The 20,401-nt window shown below is 40.9% G+C and overlaps 1 protein-coding gene across 1 annotated transcript in view; it reads left to right on the forward strand.

Annotated features, from left to right (window-relative positions):
• The window catches only part of LRP6 (LDL receptor related protein 6), a 131,707-nt gene that overhangs the window by 24,094 nt on the left and 87,212 nt on the right, over nucleotides 1–20,401 (forward strand). The gene's annotated exons all lie outside the window — the stretch shown is intronic.

The raw sequence follows: 20,401 nt of genomic DNA on the forward strand, positions 1-20,401 counted from the left end.
TGGCTCCATTAACGATAGACTCCATTCACAAAGCTAACACACCAGGATGTTTTCCTGTTTTAAAAACAGATTTGCTGCATTCTTGTGTTAAAGTTGTATAATATGAACCTCTGAAGAAATATATTCTTGCCACTTAGTTTTAGAAATACAAACTATTTCTTGTATGTTAGATCTGATTGGAAACTAACTTTCTCTTTGGGCATGCCTATTTACATTTTGGAGTCATCAAATATAAGAACTACTATTAAAAAATGAATTGAAAGCACATTTTGGTAAGTGACAATAATATTTTAAATGGTTCTATAATTAACGCATAATGATATGAATATCTCTACCTAAGTGATGGCCTGTCATGGGTGTTACGTCGTGAATAAGCTGTTTTCTCTTGGCATTATGCCTGTATGTGTATATATTAGGGATGCACCGAAATTTCAGTGGCCAAAACATTTTGGCCGGTATGAAAATAAGCACCGATACAGGTTCCGAAAATAACGCTGTCTAGTGGTTCTCAGCCTTACCTGATAACCCATGCAACGATCCCAGCACTGGGCATAGAGATCCGTAAAGGAAAGATGGTGCCTCCACTCATCTCTATGCCCTTGGAGGACCGGAGTGATGTCATTATGTCACTTCCTGTTCTGGCAATTTTTTTTTTTAAAAAAGCAGTAGATCAATTCTCCCCCCCCCCCAAAATCTACTGCTTTACATTGTAGAGGAGAGATGTGGGGTTTTATTGACCCCATATCTCTCCATAAAGAGGACCTGTCACTGCTTATTTCTATCACAAGGAGAAAAAAAATAATTAAAGGAACAATGTATAAAGAAGAAAGGTAGTAAAAAAAAAAGTTTAAACTGGTAACCTGTAGACCTTTTTAAAACATCACCCATGGAGATTAAAGTGGAGTTCCACTCACACTGTCCTGTACTGTGTCCGCAGTCTCTGGTCGTCTCCTGTACTGTGTCCGCAGTCTCTGGTCGTCTCCTGTACTGTGTCCGCAGTCTCTGGTCGTCTCCTGTACTGTGTCCGCAGTCTCTGGTCGTCTCCTGTACTGTGTCCGCAGTCTCTGGTCGTCTCCTGTACTGTGTCCGCAGTCTCTGGTCGTCTCCTGTACTGTGTCCTTAGTCTCTGGTCGTCTCCTGTACTGTGTCCTTAGTCTCTGGTCGTCTCCTGTACTGTGTCCTTAGTCTCTGGTCGTCTCCTGTACTGTGTCCTTAGTCTCTGGTCGTCTCCTGTACTGTGTCCGCAGTCTCTGGTCGTCTCCTGTACTGTGTCCGCAGTCTCTGGTCGTCTCCTGTACTGTGTCCGCAGTCATTGGTTCAGAATATTTTTTTTTTTCTTGCTTTCCTCCTACGGGTATATTAATCTTTTTAAAACTGTCCATTTCAGTATCTGGCCAAGTGCATTCTGAATTTTTGGTTTCGGCACCAGAATATTCATTTCGGTGCACCACGTGTATGTGTGTGTGTATATGTGTGTGTATATATATATATGTGTGTGTGTGTGTGTGTGTGTGTGTATATGTATGTATGTGTGTATATGTATGTATGTGTGTATATGTATATGTGTGTATATATATATATATATATATATATATATATATATATATATATATATATATAATATACGTTCTTTTAAAGCAGATTCCCTAGAGAATAAATTGGTGAGTTTTGCAATTTAGGAAAAAAAGACAGCTTTTTGATATCGAGAAAAAAAAAAAACAATACATAACCCAATTTTTTGCAAAATATAAAAGATGTTATGCCGAGTAAATGGATACCAAACATGTCATTCTTTAAAATTGCACATGCCATAAATCAGTAGGTGATGCTTTAAAAGCCTTTACAGGTTGCCACTTTAGATTTACAGAGGAGGTCTGGGGCTAGAATCACTGCCCATGATCTGATGTTTGTTGTGATACTTCATCTGTGGGGCGATTGCTGTTTGTGTGCGTGCATGCAAGGCCGACGCGTACTTTCACCTTTGCACGGGGGGGCGGAGGCACTTTAATTTTTTTTTTATTTTTTTTTATTGCTGTTATCCCTTGATCAGTGTGGTTTACTGCTTTTGCTTTTTAAAAACAGCGCCGTATATAAACCGGAAGTGATGTCAGGTCATTGCTCCTAGATTGTAAGCTCGTAAGAGTAGGGCCCTCTTACCCCTCGTACATTGTTTGTTGTTGTTGTACTGTGCCATGTATTGTCCCCCCTATTGTACAGCGCTGAGCAAACCCTTTGGCGCTATATAAACTCGTAGTAATAATAATAATAATAATTGCTTCTTGTTTACTATTATTATTATACAGTATTTATATAGCGCCAAAAAGTTTGCTCAGCGCTGTACATTATAGTGGGAGACAGTACATGAGACAGTACAGTAACAATACAATACACGAGTGGTTCGAGGGCCCTGCTCCTTGGAACTTACAATCTAGGTTTACTATTCAACGGAGCCAAACAAAGCTGATCGGGTCAATCAGGACTCCCAGTGGGACAGGAGATCCTGTTAAAGCTGCTGAGGGGGAAAGCTGACGGGTGGCAACGCGTGGAGGACTCGCTGAAACGTGCGAAGTGAAATATGCACAGTTTTTTTTCCAACTGTTTTTATGCACGTATGATGTGAACAAGGCCTGAAGGGCCTGCGTCCATGGGATTTTGTTTCAAGTGAGCTTTGCATTCCCATACAAGTGTATGGGAATGCAAAACATGCTTAAAATAGATTAAAAGTGGGTGAAAGGGAGATCAACTGCAGGGCCGTTTCACTTTCCAATAAATTCTGATTAGTGATGCCCCCCCAAAAATCTGTAAACACAGATAGATACACACACACACGTGAGTGCACCCCTCACATTTTTGTAAATATTTTATTCTATCTTTTTATGTGACAACACTGAAGAAATGACACTTTGCTACAATGTGACGTAGTGAGTGTACAGCTTGTATAACATGTAAATTTGCTGTCCCCTCAAAATAACTCAACAAACAGCCATTAATGTCTAAACCGCTGGCAACAAAAGTGAGTACACCCCTAAGTGAAAATGTCCAATTGGGCACAAAGTGTCAATATTTTGTGTGGCCACCATTATTTTGCAGCTCTGCCTTAACCTTCTTGGGCATAGAGTTCACCAGAGCTTCACAGGTTGCCACTGGAGTCCTCTTCTCCTCCTCCATGACGACATCACGGAGTTGATAGATGTTAGAGACCTTGCGCTCCTCCACCTTCCGTTTGAGGATGCCCCACAGATGCTCAATAAGGTTTAGGTCTGGAGACATGCTTGGCCAGTCCATCACCTTTACCCTCAGCTTCTTTAGCAAGGCAGTGGTCATCTTGGAGGTGTGTTTGGGGTCGTTATCATGTTGGAATATGGCCCTACGGCCCAGTCTCCAAAGGGAGGGGATCATGCTCTGCTTCAGTATGTCACAGTACATGTTGGCAATCATGGTTCCCTCAATGAACTGTAGCTCCCCAGTGCCAGCAGCACTCATGCAGCCCCAGACCATGACACTCCCACCACCATGCTTGACTGTAGGCAAGACACACTTGTACTCCTCACCTGGTTGCCGCCACACACGCTTGACACCATCTGAACCAAATAAGTTGATCTTGGTCTCATCAGACCACAGGACAGGGTTCCAGTAATCCATGTCCTTAGTCTGCTTATCTTTAGCAAACTGTTTGCGGGCTTTCTTGTGCATCATCTTTAGAAGAGGCTTCCTTCCCTGGGATGACAGCCATGCAGACCAATTTGATGCAGTGTGCGGTGTATGGTCTGAGCACTCACAGGCTGACCCCCCCCCCCCCACTCCTTCAACCTCTGCACTCATTTGCCTGTTTCCCAAAGACAACCTCTGGATATGATGCTGAGCACGTGCACTCACCTCCTTTGGTAGACCATGGCGAGGCCTGTTCTGAGTGGAACCTGTTCTGTTAAACCGCTGTATGGTTTTGGCCACCGTGCTGTAGCTCAGTTTCAGTGTCTTGGCAATCTTCTTATAGCCTAGGCCATCTTTATGTAGAACAACAATTCTTTTCTTCAGATCCTCAGGGAGTTCTTGCCATGAGGTGCCATGTTGAACTTCCACTGACCAGTATGACAGAGAGCGATAACAGCAAATTTAACGGTTTAGACATTAATGGCTGTGTGTTGAGTTATTTTGAGGGGACAGCAAATTTACACTGTTATACAAGCTGTACACTGACTACGTCACATTGTAGCAAAGTGTCATTTCTTCAGTGTTGTCACATGAAAAGATAGAAAAAAATATTTACAAAAATGTGAGGGGTGTGTGTGTGTGTGTGTGTGTATGTATATATATATAATGTGTGTGTATGTATGTGTGTGTATATATATGTATATATATATATATATATGTATATATATATATGTATATATATATATGTGTATATATATATATATATGTATATATATATGTATATATATGTATATGTATATATATGTATATATGTGTGTATATATATATATATATATATATACAGTCAGGTCCATAAATATTGGGACATCGACACAATTCTAACTTTTTTGGCTCTATACACCACCACAATGGATTTGAAATGAAATGAACAAGATGTGCTTTAACTGCAGACTTTCAGCTTTAATTTGAGGGTATTTACATCCAAATCAGTGAACAGTGTAGGAATTACAAGAGTTTGCATATGTGCCTCCCACTTGTTAAGGGACCAAAAGTAATGGGACAATTGGCTTCTCAGCTATTCCATGGCCAGGTGTGTTATTCCCTCAGTATCCCAATTACAATAAGCAGATAAAAGGTCCAGAGTTCATTTCAAGTGTGCTATTTGCATTTGGAATCTGTTGCTGTCAACTCTCAAGATGAGATCCAAAGAGCTGTCACTATCCGTGAAGCAAATCATCATTAGGCTGAAAAAACAAAACAAACCCATCAGAGAGATAGCAAAAACATTAGGCGTGGCCAAAACAACTGTTTGGAACATTCTTAAAAAGAAGGAACGCACCGGCGAGCTCAGCAACACCAAAAGACCCGGAAGACCACGGAAAACAACTGTGGTGGATGACCAAAGAATTCTTTCCCTGGTGAAGAAAACACCCTTCACAACAGTTGGCCAGATCAAGAACACTCTCCAGGAGGTAGGTGTATGTGTGTCAAAGTCAACAATCAAGAGAAGACTTCACCAGAGTGAATACAGAGGGTTCACCACAAGATGTAAACCATTGGTGAGCCTCAAAAACAGGAAGGCCAGATTAGAGTTTGCCAAAGGACATCTAAAAAAAAGCCTTCACAGTTCTGGAACAACATCCTATGGACAGATGAGACCAAGATCAACTTGTACCAGAGTGATGGGAAGAGAAGAGTATGGAGAAGGAAAGGAACTGCTCATGATCCTAAGCATACCACCTCATCAGTGAAGCATGGTGGTGGTAACGTCATGGCGTGGGCATGTATGGCTGCCAATGGAACTGGTTCTCTTGTATTTATTGATGATGCAACTGCTGACAAAAGCAGCAGGATGAATTCTGAAGTGTTTCGGGCAATATTATCTGCTCATATTCAGCCAAATGCTTCAGAACTCACTGGACGCCGCTTCACAGTGCAGATGGACAATGACCCAAAGCATACTGCAAAAGCAACCAAAGAGTTTTTTAAGGGAAAGAAGTGGAATGTTATGCAATGGCCAAGTCAATCACCTGACCTGAATCCGATTTGAGCATGCATTTCACTTGCTGAAGACAAAACTGAAGGGAAAATGCCCCAAGAACAAGCAGGAACTGAAGACAGTTGCAGTAGAGGCCTGGCAGAGCATCACCAGGGATGAAACCCAGCGTCTGGTGATGTCTATGCGTTCCAGACTTCAGGCTGTAATTGACTGCAAAGGATTTGCAACCAAGTATTAAAAAGTGAAAGTTTGATTTATGATTATTATTCTGTCCCATTACTTTTGGTCCCTTAACAAGTGGGAGGCACACATGCAAACTGTTGTAATTCCTACACCGTTCACCTGATTTTGATGTAAATACCCTCAAATTAAAGCTGACAGTCTGCAGTTAAAGCACATCTTGTTTGTTTCATTCCAAATCCATTGTGGTGGTGTATAGAGCCAAAAATGTTAGAATTGTGTCGATGTCCCAATATTTATGGACCTGACTGTGTGTGTGTATGTATGTATGTATATGTGTGTGTGTGTATATATATATATATATATATATATATATATATATATATATATATATATATATATATATATATATATATATATATATATATATATATATATATATGTATATATATATATATATATGTGTGTGTGTGTGTGTGTGAAAATATATATATGTATATGTGTATATATATGTATATATGTGTATATATATATATATATATAGTGAAGGATATAAGTATTCGATCCCTTGCTGATTTTGAATGTTTGCCAACATTCATACAATGTTTGCCAACAAGAAATGATCAGTCTAAAAGTCGAATGGTAGGTGTATTGTAACACAGAGACAGAATATCAACAAAAAATTCAAAAGAAATGCATGTCTAACAAATGGTGCACTGATTTGCATGTTCATGATGGAAATAAGTATTTGATCCCCTATCATTCAGCAGGATTTCTGGCTACCAGGTGTCTTTCATACAGGTAACAAGCTGAGATTAGAAGCAGTCTCTTAAAGGGAGTGCTGCTAATCTCATTTTGTTACCTGTATAAAAGACACCTGTCCACAGGAGCAATCAAATAATCAGATTCCAAACTCTCCACCATTGCAAAGACCAAAGAGCTGTCCAAGGATGTCAGGGACAAGATTGTAGACCTACACAAGGCTGGACTGGGCTACAAAACTATCGCCAAGCAGCTTGGTGAGAAGGTAACAATAGTTGGTGCAATCATTCACAAATGGAAGAAACACAAAACAGCTGTCAGTCTCCCTAGGTCTGGTGCACCGTGCAAGATCTCACCTCGTGGAGTGTCAATGATCATGAGAACAGTGAGGAATCATCCCAGAACTTGTCAATGATCTCCAGGCAGCTGGGACCACAGTCACCAAGAAAACAATTGGTAACACACTACGCCGACAAGAATTGAAATCCTGTAGTGCCCGCAGGGTCCCTCTGCTCAAGAAAGCACATGTCCAGGCCCGTCTGAAGTTTGCCACTGAACATCTGAATGATGCAGAGGAGGATTGGTTTAAAGTGTTGTGGTCAGATGAGACCAAAATCGAGCCCTTTGGCATCAACTCAACTCGCTGTCTTTGGAGGAGGAGGAATGCTGCCTATGACCCCAAAAACACCATCCTAACTGTCAAACATGGTGGTGGAAACATTCTGCTTTTGTTTGTTTTTCTGCTAAGGGGACAGCTGCACCGCATCAAAGGGACGATGGACGGGGCAATGTACCATCAAATCTTGGGTGAGAACCTTCTTCCCTCAGCAAGAGCATTGAAAATAGGTTGTGGATGGGTGTTCCAGCATGACAATGACCCAAAACACACGGCCAAGGCAACAAAGGAGTGGCTCAAGAAGAAGCACATTAAGGTCCTGGAGTGGCCTAGCCAGTCTCCAGACCTGAATCCGATTGAAAATCTGTGGAGGGAGCTGAAAGTTCGAGTTGCCAAACATCAGCCACCAAACCTTAATGACTTGGAGAGGATCTGCCAAGAGGAGTGGGCCAAAATCCCTCCTGAGATGTGTGCAAACCTGGTGGCCAACTACAGGAAACGTCTGACCTCTGTGATTGCCAACAAGGGATTTGCCACCAAGTACCAAGTCATGTTTTGTGAAGGGGATCAAATACTTATTTCCCTCATGAACATGCAAATCAGTGCATCATTTGTTAGACATGCATTTCTTTTGAATTTTTTGTTGCTATTCTGTCTCTGTTACAATACACCTACCATTCGATTTTTAGACTGATCATTTCTTTGTGAGTGGGCAAACATTCAAAATCAGCAGGGGATCAAATACTTATTTCCTTCACTGTGTTTATGTATGTAAGTGTGTGTGTGTGTATATGTAAGTGTGTGTGTATGTGTATATATATATATATATATATATATATATATATATTTCTCTGTTACTGTGCTGCATTACGTTAACTGACAATTGCACGGTCATGCATCGCCGCACCCAGATGAAATTTACATCCTTTTTTTCAGTGGTATTTGATCTCTTTTGTTTTTTTTTGTTTTTTGCACTATAAGCAAAAAAAATCGACAATTTTGAGGAAAAAAAAGTATTTGGGGCTTTTTGCTATTAAACATGTCCAGTAAAAAATTTTTAAAAATCTATTTCGTCATAAATTTAGGACAAAATGTATTCTGCTACATGTCGTTGCTAAAAAAAAAAAAAAAAAAAACCTGTAAATTAATTGGTTTACATTAAAGTTATAGCATATACAAATGGTGGTATAGATACTGGGATTTTTATTTTATTTTTTTTCCCTACTAGTAATGGCGGCGATCAGCGACTTTTAGCGGGACTGTGGTGGGCATTCTGACGCTGGGGGGAACTAACTTGGTGTCACTGACATCCCCAGTGATACCAATACAGTGATCAGTGCTAAAATATCAGCACTTACACTGCACTAATGACACTGGGCAGGAAGGGGTTAATCTGAGGGACAATCAAAGGGTTGACTGTGTAGGGAGTGTTTTTACTAGGGGGCAGGGGTGTGTGTGCTTCACTGTAAGCACACTGATCAGGATGGCTGTGCTGTGCACAGTCATCCCGAGCAGTGTGATCGAGCGGACAGGGAGGAACAGCTTTCCTCCCCGTCAGTGATTGTCGGTAATCACTGGGCGCCAGAGGGTAATCATCGGCCGGGACCCGATGATTGACAGGTGTTATCAGCGGTATGGGTAGTGTGCTCGCAGGTGTACCCTACCTGAAAAATGCAAAATCACGTGTGTATATATACGTGATTTTGCACACCCGTGCCGCCGTGTAGCAGTATATCTGCTATACTGTGGCGGGTAAGCGGTTATCGTCGGTTTTATTTATTTTTAAATGACATGGAAAGCTGGGCCCTGCCATGGGGAACATGTACCAATGCAAAAAAAAATATACTGTTCTGTATGGAGCTGGTATTTTAATGTGACTAAAATAACAACATTACAAATACACAGTTCCTCATTAGAGAAATATTTAAATTTTTTGCACACGTTTTAGTCTGCATTTTTGGCTATAAATTCCTTCTACTGACACCAACAATGAGGTACCATTCTTTCCAATGGTGGGGCATATTTCCTCTCACGGACACAAACGGTGAGGCCCTTTTCATTCCACTGACCCCAACAGTGGGGCATACTTCCACTGATATAAAAGTTCTCCCACTGATGCCAACAGTAAGGCACTATTCCTTCCACTGACACCAAAGATTGGGCAGTAGTCCTTTCACAGACACAAGCGATGGGGCATTATTCCTCCCACAGGCACCAACGGCAGGGCACCATTTCTTCCACTGACACCAATGTTGGAGGAACTATTCCTTTCACTGACACCAGCATTGAGTCACTATTCCTTCCACTAATACCAACGATGAGGCAATATTACTCCATTCGACACCAATGGTGGGGCGCTATTCCACCTTCTATTGACCATAGGCACTTTTGTAATTTATTTTACTCTCACTGACTACCAAGCCCGAGGCAGTTTCTATTCCCACTGGCCACAGTCCAGCCCTCCTATATTCTGAAGGATAATAAACTGGCCCTTTTGTTTAGGAAATTTGGAGGCCCCTGCCCTAGTGATTCATCAAACTAGGAATTTTATTTTAAAGCTGAATACCAGGTATGTTTTCATGCATAATTACAGTGGTCCAGCCGAACTAATGCATTAGAAGTATACATATTTCAAACCTATTCAATCCCTGAGGGACATCACTGATTGGGATGAGGTGTAGATTGTGCGGTCACCACCCTGCCTCTCCTCCTTGTCCAATCAAAGAAGAATTTGCATTCTATAAGAAAATGCAGGGCATTCCCTGAATAGCACCTGTGCTGAGCAAGAGACCTACCATGGTTACTATGCAGCAGGGCAATCTCTCAGAACAGTGCTCAGAAGACCAGGATCATTGTAGTAACAATGACTGCTACAGTGATTGTCTGCCTCCACAATACTGCTCCTCCATTGTAGGGGTGCACTGAAACATTTCGGCCAAAAACACCCCTATCGGCTGTTTGCTGATATGAAAAATAGCACCAATATAGGTGTTGAAAAACCCTGCCCCCTCGCCGCTGCCGCCACCAGCCACTGCACGGTAGTTCTCAGCCTTAACTGAGAAACCATTGAACGATCCTGGTTCTTGGCATAGAGATTAGTGAAGGAAAGATGGCCTCCACTCATCTCTATGCCCTTGGAGGACCAGAGCGGTCACTTTTTTTTTTTAAAGCACTAGATTGATGCTTTTTTTGATCCAATGCTTTACATTGCAGAGGAGAGATATGGGTTCTTATTGACTCCATATCTCTCCATAACGAGGACCTGTCGCTACTTATTTCTATCACAAGGGATGCATGCATTCCTTGTGATAAGAATAAGTGATTACAATTTTTATTTAAAGGGACAGTGCGAAAAAACAAACAAACATTAAATAATAAGTTTAAAGTGCGCCCCCCCCCCCTGCTCACACATAGTGGTGAATGCATACATAGGCCACACTCACATATGTAAACAGTGTTCAAACCACACACATGAGGTATCGCCATGAACGTCGGGGCAAGAGCAATAATTCTCACACTAGACCTCTGTAACTTTACACTGCTAACCTGTAGACATTTTTAAAGCATCACCCATGGAGATTTTTAAGTACCGCAGTTTGATGCCATTCCACGAGCGTGCGCAGTTTTAAAGCGTGACATGTTTGGTATCTATTTACTCGCCGTAACATCCTCCTGCATATTTTACAAAATTAGGGTATATATTGTTTTTTGTTTCTTTTTTTCATTAAAGTGTGTTTGTTTTTTTTGTTTTTATAATAAATATATATATATATATATATATATATATATATGTGTATGTGTGTGTGTGTGTATATGTGTGTGTGTGTGTATATGTATGTGTGTGTGTGTGTGTATAAAAATATATATTCATATTTAAAAACTGTGCATTTCTGTTTTCGGCCAAGTGCATTTTGAATGTTCGGTTTCAGCACCAGAATTTTAATTTCGGTGCACCACTACTCCATAGACAGGTGTTGTCACCCTACAGCAGGGATTGTTACTGGCAGGATCATCAGGTGAAAATAAAGCAAAAAAAAATGCATTACATTTTGTCTTTGGGTTACTGTTGGCTTTGCGGTTTCTGGGTTTTGTAACGTTACTAGGTCCTTGTTCCAACCCGTGCGTGTATTTGCAGCAGAGTTGCCCTGTTTTACTGTGAATCTGAGAATATTCAGTCTGTACTCTGGTTGAAGAGCTCCTGGTAACAAAAGCCATTAGTGAGGCTTTCTGTAGTTACACATTCATGTAAAGCGGATGGCTCTGGGTTTTTCTTGTAGGGGGAGGTGCTGAGCCTGGGCTAGTCCCATGGTGGAATGCTTTTGAACTTGAGTTGCAAAATACAAAGCATGAAATGGAGCATGTGTTGATGTACAGCTGAGAGCTGTGCTGATGTGCCTGTTTTCTCACATTCCATCCCCCCTCCTCCTCTGTCCCCCACCATCACCGGCCAACCTGCCGCTCCTTGGCATACTTGGTGATCCCTGAAAGAAATGGGGGTACCTGCCATTGCTGACTGAAACCATAGTCCCTGACAAGCTGGATTTGGTTTAAATCAAGTTTATTTAAATCACTAGTGAAAAGGTTCAATTTAAATCATAATTTTTAAAGAGCAGCTGTCATCTCTGTCCCACAACGGCTCCTCTGACCTGCTGTTGACTCACCGACAGTCCCATTCACTTTAATGATGATGCTGCGGTGATACAAGGTGAGGCATGTGACGGCAGCAGGTGAGTGGATGCCCGCTAACAGCCGCTGCCATGATGGATCTGAAATGACAGGTGCTCTTTAGATGTAAGGAATCTGACTCATTCTTGCTGGTATTTAGAATCTTTAATATTTGCAAACCAAGTGAAGGTTTGCTTTTTTAGAATTATAAGCTGTCAGGTTAGTAAAACAGTGATATCAGAACCGATTTTAGGTTAATAGGTTAATCGCACATAGTTGAACTACTCAGATTCTTTTATTTCATGTTTTTTTTTTTTTTTCCTCATGGTTACTGTGAAATTGTGTGAATGCATCAATGCAGTGCATGTCATCTCAGCTTGCAGAGCTTGGATTCATTGAGTGAGTTTTCCAAACATGCAAATATTATAGAATGTACAGCCTGTAACATAACTAAGCTCCATTTCATGCTGAATAAACTAAATTAATGTATTTTAAATAGAAAACCATCTTTAAATAGATTTTTACTCCAAAAGCATTTTATTAAAATACATTTGATTTAAAAATCTAAATCAATAGATTTTTATTAATAGATAAATAACAATCCGATTTAAATTAAAAAAAAATCCTTTTTTTTTTTTTTTTTTTTTTTTTTTTTTTTTTTTTTTAAATCCACCCTGGTCCCTGACCTGGAAGAAACATGGAAATTGAAAAAAAAAAAAAAAGTGAAGTCAGAACTCATGATCTGCATATTTGGTTAGTACTAAAGTCAATTGAGTCGATTAGTATGAAGGTTACTACTTTAGTTTTTTTTGGGCAGAGATCTTGCTTTACCCTGATGTGTGTTCTCCATTGCTAATTGGAAGCCTCAAATGTGACGAAGGAATGTGATCAGTTCCTTTTAAGGAGTGGGGGGGACATGTGATTCCAATGAAAGCAATGCATAAGACTGAAAATTGCGGAGCTTGCAGCAACAGCTAGAGAAACTCAGGTTGCCCAACCATTGATGAATACAAGATGTGATTTGGTTTAAAGGACATACTGCCGAAATATGAATGTATTTTAGTAATATGGTGCAGATAAAAGTAACCAATAAAGTGGTTCTAAAGGTTCAAATTTTTTTTTCTTTAACCACTAGCCTACAGAGCACTTATACCCCCTTCCTGCCCAGGCCAATTTACAGCTTTCAGCGCTGTCACACTTTGAATGACAATTGCGCGGTCATGCAACACTGTACCCATATGAAATTTTTATCATTTTTTTGAGACAGAGCTTTCTTTTGGTGGTATTTAATCACCTCTGGGATTTTTATTTTTTCTTAAACTAAAAACCACTGAAAATTTTGAAGAAAAAAATGTTTTTTCTTAGTTTTTGTTATACAATTTTGTAAATAAGTGATTTTTTTCCTTCACTGATGTGCTCTAATGAGGCTGCAGTGATGGGCACTGATAGGCTGCACTGATGGGCACTGATGAGGAGGCACTGGTAGATTGCACTGATGGGCATTGACAGGCATCACTGATGCGCGGCACTGATGCGTGACATTGAAAGGCAGCTCAGATGGGCACTGATATGTGGCATTGATATGCACTGATATGTGGCACTGACTGGCACTGACAGGTGGCACTGATGAGCACTGACAGGTGGCACTTCTCGGGCCACACTGATCATCAGGGCACACTGATAATCAGTGCCCTGATGATCGGTGTACATGTCCCCTCCGCGGAAAGCCGATTACCGGCTCTCCTCTCGAGCTGTCAGCGTGACAGCTCAAGAGGAGAGAAATGCCGATAACCGGCATTTCCGTGTTTACATGTGATCAGCTGTGATTGGACACAACTGATCACATGACCGAGCCAACATCTTTGGCTCTTTCCGTGATCCGCTGTGACCGAGGGACACAGCGCACCGGTGATTGCTGTGCGCTCCCTGAGCCGCGCATGCGCTCCCTGAGCCGCGCATGTGCAGTGAGAATGATAGAACGTCATATGATGTCCTATCAGAACAAGAGAACCACCTTGCACCCATCGTACTATAGGGCGGGCGGAAGGTGGTTAAAATAAACACTTATCTGCTCTCTGCAATGGTTTTGTACAGAGCAGCCTCGATCCTCTTCTCTGGTCCTCTGCCAGCGCTTCTGGCCTCTCTCCTATGCCAAGTACATAAAAAAATCACTACATGCTTTTCTGCAGCATCTCCATTGAACTCCATAGAACCAATAATGTAACATTTTGCGTTTTAAAAAAAGTCCCTGACCATTTTCAAAAAACACACTTGGAGAAAATGTGGAGATTTGAACTTGTCCCATAGGAAAACTCAACAGAAAACGCATAGATATTTATTTCAGATACTTACAGCACCATCAATTTACGCAGCTCTTTACATATATATTGTACATTCATATCAGTCCCTAACCCTCAAGGGGTGTACAATCTAAGGTCCCTAACTCACATTCATACATACACATACTAGGGCCAATTTAGACAGGATCCAATTGACCTACCAGCATGTCTTTGGAGTGTGGGAGGAAACCCGAGTACCCGGAGGAAACCCACGCAGGTACATGGAGAACATGTAATATGGACCTAAAGGCTGAAGGTTTTTTACCTTCATGCATTCTATGCACTAAGGTAAAAAAAACCTTCAGTGTGCAGCATCCCCCCCACAGCCCATATCCCATGCACGAATGTACAAAACACCTTCAACCTTTAGAACCCCTTTAAATATTAACTTCAAGATTTCTGAGCTGCATGTGGTCAAATGTATTTATAGTATACAGAGTTTGCATGCAAGGAGAACAAAACATAATTTTTCATGTTTCTACATGCAGTATTTACCTCCGTTTGTAAAGGACCCAAAGCTGTGGATTTCAGTGTCCTGTCCTTACACCGCTTGTAGCATAGCCTGTTGACAAAACCCATGTGCTTGAAATGCATTGGAATTTGAAAGAAACTGCAAAAGCAAGCTGGGACAAAATTTAAAAACTTTACGTGCCTATTCACACTAGAAACTGCACATCTACTGCATGTTTTTCTTTGCACATTTGCATGCATTTGCACATTTTATGCGCATTTGAGTGTAATTTATGCTCATTTGCATGCAGTTGATGCACGTTTTTCTATCTGCATTTGTTCATTGAGGTCACTTCCTCCATTCTTTCCTTCTATGTGAGTTGCAGTGCATTTGCGTGTGTTTTTGCAGTTCGGGAAAAATGCAGCATGTTTTTTTGGACTGCTCTGCACTGCAATGGTATGAACTATGCCCATAGGATAGCCTGGGGTTCGGACTGTGCATTTGGAATGCAGTCAAAAATTTGGGGCTTAAAAGTCCAGTTGGAACACCCTTTCCAATAAAGTGACCATGCAGATAATGGGCCTCAGTAGATTAAAACAAACTGATCAGCTCTTAAAAATATTAATTACTGTAGATGCCATACCCGTAGGCCATTTTCTGACCTCCCGAGGCTTGGCTGAAATACTGCCATCTTTACATTCTCCTTCTAGCTAAACTGTATATTCCCTTTCATTTTGCTGACCGGCCCTGTGCGTCACTTTTAAACTCAGGTGGCTAGACCATTTCTGAAATGTTTCCACTGTTCTTTTATCTTTCACTTAGAGCTTATTTTTCATTTAGAGAAAGCTTGTTAACCTCCCTGGCGGTATTCCCGAGTGTAGCTCGGGGTAAAATTTGAGTACCAAGAGCGGTAACACCGAGCTACACTCGGGCTTACCATGCGGCGTTGCGCAGGGAGTCCCTGCAGCGCTTACCTTGTCCTTCGCTCCCGCGATGTGTCCCCTGCAGCGTTCCCGGCCATCTCCTCCGGCCGATGCTGGCATCCGGCTTCTGTGTTCCGGTCCCTGTGACGTCGGGACGTACGGGCGCCAGAACTGGCGGCAAATTTTTAATTTTTAACAGTCATTTTTTTTAAAATGATTATTACATAGTAAAACATTGCTGTTTCAAACCATTTCACATACATTTTGTCCCAACTGCTTTGTCCTGTGCCCTGCCTGCATTTTGACTGTTCTTTCTGCCTGGAAACTTAGAAAAGTCCATGGCGTCCAAAAAGCGTCCCTTTACATCAAAAGCGGTTTTAGACCAGCTAGAGAACAGCGATAGTAAATCAGAACCACTTGCAGAATTGAGTGATAATGATTCGTGGGGAAATTCGTCATCAGACACTGAAAACGACTTTGCGACTTTGCTCAGCGATGTGCGAATTTGCCTCTGTATTTCAAATTTCAGTGTTTTTGGTTTGATTATATTATTGAATTAAATTTATATTATTTATGATTATTTATTAAATTATAATTTATGATTTCGTGTTTCAAATTTTATCCTGCCCGGGATGTTTACTAGACTTGTTCGTACAGATTTCAGTGAGTTATTCCTAAAAATTACAGCCTACAATAAAAAACAACATATTTCCATGTAAAAAAATGGTACCGCTTTCAGCACAAAAAAATCGGAAATAATACCGCAGAGGAGGTTAAAACCCCGAAATCATACATTTTCTGAAAGCGTAGGATAAGTAAAATACAAAAAAGGTGTTACTAATTATCATTATTAATTTTTTTTTTTTTTTTCTTTTTTAGGTCCTGTGATATTTGTGCAAATGTTTATCAAAATATTTTCACAAAAAATTCACCAATATCATTGTTGGCAGACATGAACAGCAAAACTTACAAAATTCCTGCTAAATTCCCAAAACTGTAAACAAGTAAAATTTGCTCTAAAAATCTGGAAACTGTCATTTTTCACTTTAATGCTTTCAGAGATTTAAAGGACCCCCAAATCATACATTTTCTAAAAACACATGACCTGTAAAATAAAAATAAATAAGTGCTTCTGATTTTTTTAGGTCTTGCAATAGTTGTGCAAGTGTTTATCAAATCACTATTTTTCTATAAAAATACGCTAAAATCATTCTTAGCCGACGCAAACATAACATGGCTTGGTAAATTCCTACTAAGACCTTGTTCACATGGGATGCACTAAAGTTGTATGCCTGTGGAGGACCTGCATTTACCCACACGGGGACGCACAGAAGGGGGTACATTTTGGGTAAATAGCTGCTATAGGTGGCTTGTCAGCTGTTGACCAAAGCTATTGGCTTGTTCAGCAGAGTCAGTTCCGTTATAAGCTCAGTGTCTCTGAAGTGGTTCTGTAGGTCCATTCACTGTATGGACATAACATCGAAATGGTTAAAGTGAACCTTTCCATTTTGGAAATATGTAATTGTTGCGCTCATGCGGGGATCACATGCGAGTTATCCAAGGCAGACTGCTCGCATATGATTGCCGCGTGAGCGATTACATGTGAGTAGCCATGATTGGCTGCGGAAGCCGTCACCTTTTGCATTGCTTTCAATGGGCTGCCTCTTGTAGCTAATCATGGGAACCCTCACTGGGGATCTCCTATCTAATCGTAGTTCAGGTGCGTCCTCAGGTGTGAATGCACCCTGAAAAGGTCCAGTAAACCCTCCCATCAAAACATATTTTTTTCGATCCTACCATGAAGGTGTTTGGTTAGGCACTTCCTGTTATAAAGCGACTTTGTTCTGACCTTGTCTTCCAGTTGTGCTCTGGTAGTGCCACCCTATTACGCAGACTTCCCATTGAGGCAAAAAGTGTCTGTTTCAACACGTCATGCAGACATGATCCTCACCTGTCCCCATCAGGAAATACACCCTGAAGAATGCCATTTTGTGATCACTAGAGTGCATGTAGACAGAAAGTGGCTGTAAAAAGGCTGTAGAAGATTGGTAGTAGTGAGATGAAAAAAGATGAAAACAAGTATTTTTAAAAATGGCAGTTTAGGGATCACAGCAGTTAAAACAAACTAAAATGTCATTGAGTTAGTGTTTACATCTACAAGTCCAGGAAGTTGCTGAGTTCTTTTGTGAAAATTACCTGTGAAGATTGTATGTTATGTTAGCCTAGGTATCCTGTTTCAGGCCCTTGGATTAAATGTCTAGTTAGTTTAGAATGGTTTGCATTAGACAGGGACCCCATAGCCATAGATTCAGAAGTATCCCCCCCCCCCCTTGGTAACGTATCCTTTTCATCTTTCATGAAGTATGTGTGAAGGGCAGGTGTGTTCACATGAGTAGATGGCATGCTCTGTCATGTTGCCTGTTTTCATGCACTCTGTTTCTGATACTGTTGGATTGGCTCTGAATAGCTAGTGTTTGCACCAGACTGTCTCAGAAATCTTGACATAACTGGTGCTAAGCATCTTCCCAAGCACCAGCTTTAAATTGGGCATTATTACACTGAGATGCAACTTTGGCTGTATTTGCACAGGCATTTAGCCACCGTGTGAATTCCAGCGGCAGGAATCTGATTCTTGCTGCTGGGATTGACAGCTGGGTGCAGATAGCAGTGGCTGCTTAGCCTGTACAGTGCAGCAACACCGTTTCTTGTCACTAATGTGAAAGATGAGATTCCCCCCTCACTTCAGGGAAACCTATTCTTCCTGTCATGTCCAGAGGTTGGGAGTGAGGGGAAATCTCACAAGTATGGACCAACACTGGGGGAATAAAGATTATCTCCCACATTATCCCAAACAAAGATTTGGCAAGAATTCAACTTTGAAGGGGGAGAGAGGCATGTGCCTGGGAGGGGGATATCGGAGTAGTGACAGACAGCAAAGGGCAAGAAATTTTTCCAAGTATGGATCATAGCAAGTGACATAGGACCACCTTTTAATGGTCAAATAACTTTCAAGCTTAGGGGGTTGGTGATTATTAAAAAAAAAAAAAAAAATTAACTTTGCAAACATGGTGTACTTACCTGCTCTATGCAATGGCTTTGCACAGAGCAGCCCCAATCCTCTTCTTGGGTCCCCTGCCAGCTGTCTGGGCTCCTCCTCTTCTCAGCTGCTTCCTATGGTGGCACATGTGTGGACTTAATCCTGAGCTATGCTCTGTGTGTCCATTGACACACAGTGTGGTTCAGCCCTGAACCCACCACCCCCACTGCCTTGTCACTGGGTTTGATTGACAGCAAGTAGGTGCCAACGGCTTCCATTGCTCTCATAAAGTCCAGTGAGGTGTGGGAGAGAGAACAGTGCTGCTGCTCTTAGGCAGACTGCTGGATCGAGATTGGGCTAAGCATTTGAGGGGCTGGGTGAGAGCTGAAAATAGTTTTTTTGCCTTAAATTATTAAAGTAAAAAACCTTTAGCCTTTTACTCTACCCCCCCCCCCCCCCCCTTTTTTTTGTCATCATTGGAGACCTAGCCTAGTCAGAAATCATTATACTATTTAAAAAGATTTTTTTTTTCTGCGGAGCAAAGTGCCTAAAGTAATCTGAAGTAACATTGTACAGTTATCTTTACAATTTAGAGAGAAGTCCGATGGAAATAATTTCTTTTTAATTCTTACCCTCTTTTTTTTGTTTTGTAATTGTAATGTTGTTTGCATTAGACAATTGGCTGGATAAAATGACTTTTCTGTAATACCAGTATTTGTGTTATTGTATCATTCACTCCTTACCAGTTAAAAACAGTGAAAGACTTTGCCATCATCAGCATGTTTCATGAATGCTGCACATGACATACTAAAACATTCAACAAATTATATAGATAATATACTGTATATCGATTGCGCTTTATTATATAATGCTTATCTCCTCTTTCTGCTTACTGTTGATAACTTTTATAGTTGGAATTTCACCTTGCAGTTCTCTAGTGTCATTGTGTTTGTTACCTGTAACCTCAACCCCCCCATCCCCTTTTCCCCCTTGATCTGGGATTGGTGGCTTTGGGAGGCACCTTTTTTGTGTTGCTCTTTGTTTCATTGGAGAACAAATTTTGCGGTTTACTATACAAGCTGGGTGATTTCTTTTAATGATTTGCTAATTGGAGGTGGCGCAACTGTCTGTTTCAACTTGTCTTCTCAAGGCTGCACTTTTTGTCAGCTACAAAGAGTAATTGTCTGTGGCATTTACTTGAGACATAATCCCCATACTGGAGACAAGCCCCATTCTTCAGATACAAGTGATGTTAACACTTTCTATGCACATGTAGCCGGGTCATACTTGGTACTCTCATCTCTGAATGTATATGCTTACTTTACTGTGATGTAGTTTTATAGTTCATGAAGTATCCCCAGACAGCTTTTCTTGAAAGTCACAATACCCAGGGCACACTGTTGTACGGTTATTTGCTTTAAAGTAGTTCCCAAGCCTTAAGGTTTTTTTACTTTAATGTAGTCTGTGCATTAAGGTAAAAACCTTCTGATTCCAGGATTCCCACCCCTTATACTTACTTGATCCTGATCCCGATCCAGCACAACAGTATCCAGCAGATTGGAGGAACCAGGGAAGGCAAAATATAAACCTTAAACTTTGAGGGAACTGTAGCAGGTTGGAATTTTATGAGCACTCGTTTACTTGTGATCTACAAACATTTGTGTATTGCAGTTGTGTATGCCGCCTTTATTTTTGTATCTTTTTTTACTGTTGATTGGTTGAAATAATAGTGTCTCCCTTCTTTGACTGGCTTTTACAATGCAATTTTTGTCCTTCAG

The sequence above is a fragment of the Staurois parvus genome, unplaced genomic scaffold, assembly GCF_062004578.1.
Source record: "Staurois parvus isolate SC_StPar_1 unplaced genomic scaffold, SC_StPar_1.0 ptg001698l, whole genome shotgun sequence".
Classification (NCBI taxonomy): Eukaryota; Metazoa; Chordata; class Amphibia; order Anura; family Ranidae; genus Staurois; species Staurois parvus.